The sequence below is a fragment of the Phyllostomus discolor genome, chromosome X, assembly GCF_004126475.2.
Source record: "Phyllostomus discolor isolate MPI-MPIP mPhyDis1 chromosome X, mPhyDis1.pri.v3, whole genome shotgun sequence".
Classification (NCBI taxonomy): Eukaryota; Metazoa; Chordata; class Mammalia; order Chiroptera; family Phyllostomidae; genus Phyllostomus; species Phyllostomus discolor.
The window spans coordinates 25,217,070-25,219,863 of record NC_050198.1 but is presented as its reverse complement, the minus strand read 5'-3'; the positions used below and the strand labels follow the sequence as shown (position 1 = coordinate 25,219,863).

General features: G+C 41.1%; 1 pseudogene; it reads right to left on the bottom strand.

Moving 5' to 3' along the window:
- Positions 1–976: 976 nt before the first annotated feature.
- On the bottom strand, positions 977–2,292 carry LOC114505679 (annotated as a pseudogene).
- Positions 2,293–2,794: the final 502 nt, after the last annotated feature.

Sequence of the window (2,794 nt, the reverse complement as noted above, 5' to 3'; positions counted from 1 at the left end):
GAGTATCATATTTCTCATCATGAAAGAACTATTGTGATCTGAATTCTCCAGCATTAATTATTGTTATTATTATTGAAGTATAATTGACATATAACATTATATTAGTTTCAGATATTCAATATTTGTATACATTATGAAATAATCACCTCAGTAAGTCTAGTTAACATCCATACATATTTACAAATCTTTTATCTCCTGATGGAACTTTTAAGAGCTGCTCTCTTAGCAACCTTCAAATATACAATACAGTATTATTAACTATAGTCTCCATGCTGCACATTACATTGAAGGATTTATTTACTTTATAACTGAAAGTTTGTACCTTCTAATGCCCTTCAGGCGTTTCTGTCACCCCCCTCCCACCCTCTGCCTCTGGCAACCACCAATCCAATTCTCTGTATTTATGAACTTGGGTTTTTTTAATTTAAGATTTTATTTATTTATTTTTAGATAGGGTAAGGTAGGGAGAAAGAGAGGGAGAGAAACACCAATGTGTGATTGCCTCTCATGTGCCCCAACTGGGGACCTGGCCCACAACCCAGAAATGTGTCCTAACTGGGAATCAAATCAGCAACCTTTTGGTTCGCAGGCTGGCACTGAATCTATTGAGCCACAGTAGCCAGGGCTGTGAACTTAGTTTTATGGGGAGTTTTGTCAATTTCTTCCCTCACACCCTCCTTTTGTAGATTCCACATGTAAGTGAGACCATATGGTATTTGTCTTTCTACATCTGTCTAATTTCACTTAGCATAATGCCCTCTGGGTCCATCCATGTTGTTGCACAAATGGCAAAATTTCACTCTTTTTATGGCTGAATAATATTCCATTGTGTATCTGCGTATGTAGATATCACAACTTTTTTATCCAGTCATCCCATCACTGGATACCTAGGCTGCTTCCATATCTTGGGTATTGTGAATAATGCTGCAATAAATGTAGGAGTGCATATATTTTTGGGGAGAACCAAATTACTTTATTTGAAAGAATGGTACAAATGAAGGACATTAGTGGGTGATTTGGTACAAGTTATAGTAAAGGTGAAGGTGACTCCAACAAGCACACACTACTTTGGTGACCAGGGAAGTCTCATCCCCACCCCTGTGACCATGGGAAGGCAGCCTAAGGCTGAGTTCTCTGTACTGTCTCCCAGAGTGTGCTTGTGAAAGAGATCCTCTGCCGTGCCAGATCCCGGGGACCCCAACCTGCGCAGGGTGCCTACGTGGTCACCCAACTTTTTGATGCATTTCACCTGCTCATCCAGGTAGTGAACTCAATGAAGTCACACCAATGAGGGTCATTTTTTTCAGTGGCCAGTTTGTGTAAGTCCAGTAGTGACTGATCCACACCTTTTTCCAAATGTAATGTACACTTCACTGCATTTTCAGCTCATTCTCCCAATCACAGTCTGGAGTCTTGATATCCTGAAGGAAAATTTGGCCACCTCATTGATTCTGCAGCTTCATCAGGTTTTCCAGCATGTCCCTCTCTTCCTGAGATTGGTGAAGAAAATATTTAGCACAGTTCTTCAAAGCCACATCTCTGCTGTCAAAGTGATAGGGGACTCAAGAGTTGGAAAATTTTAGTTTAAGGTAAATAGTTATAAGCCTGGTAAATAATGCATATGTTAAAGCTTTTGTTTCAGAAACTACAGATAAGGTCCATCCTGGCTCAGGAGAGAGACAGCCAACCTCCTGGAGCACTGCTAAAGACTACCACCTGGGGACAAGTGGAGGCATGTGGGCCATTGTGCTCTAGGGAGAGACAGACAACCTCCCTTCCCTGGGAGCAGCTAACTGCCCAGGGCAAGAATACTGCAGTTTTTTAAATCTAATTTTCCCTGAATTTCAAAAACCTTTCACCACACTTTGTTCTCTGTTATAAAAGTCTGGCCTGGAAAGAAAATGTAAGACAGTTTTTTTAGGGTGCAGACCCACTGTCTTCTCAGATCACCAGCCATCTGAATAAAGTGCCCATAAAGATTCAATCTCTGTCTCTGCTTATTGGGTTTGGCACGTGACAGGCAGCATGAACGCTGGTGTGTTTTTCGGTTTCAAAAGTAGCAAGACATGGACAGGTAGACATAGAAAGTATAGAGCCCCAGGTTGATCTGGAGGTTGATGGTGGCCTTTGAGTCCTGGTGACAGAGTTCTGGCACACCTGTGAGGTAGACACGGTTGTCATGATGGGCGACTGAGGACAGGCAGCTTCAAGGCACTGGAGCAGTGGCAGGGGCTTTGGGGTGGTCTGAGGTCACTGTGAGGACATGGCGGGAAGGATCTGGATGGCTGACTGGAATGGGGATCGAGTGCCAGGTTCTGTTCAAGCACTGTTGAAGCAGGAAACCATGGCAACTCTCGGCAAAGACTGCATATATCTCTTTAAATTAGTATTTTCATTGTGCTCAGATAAATAACCAGAAGTGGAATTGCTGAATAAAAAATAATTCTATTTAAAAAAATTAGGAACCTTCATACTGTTTTCCATAGTGGCTGCACCAATTTACCTTCTCACCAACAGTGCACAATAGTTCCCTTGTTTCTTCATCCTCACCAACACTTGTTATTTCGTGTGTTATTGATAATGGCCACTCTAACAGGTGTTAGTTGATAGCTACCTCACTGTGGTTTTGATTTACATTTCCCTAAAGGTTAGTGACGTTAAACATTTTTTCATGAACCTGTTGGCCATCTGTATGTTTTTGGAAAATGCTTATTCAGATCTTTTGTATGTTTTAATCAAATTTTTTATTTTTGTTTTTGTTTTTTGCTATTTAATTGCATGAGTTCTTTGTATA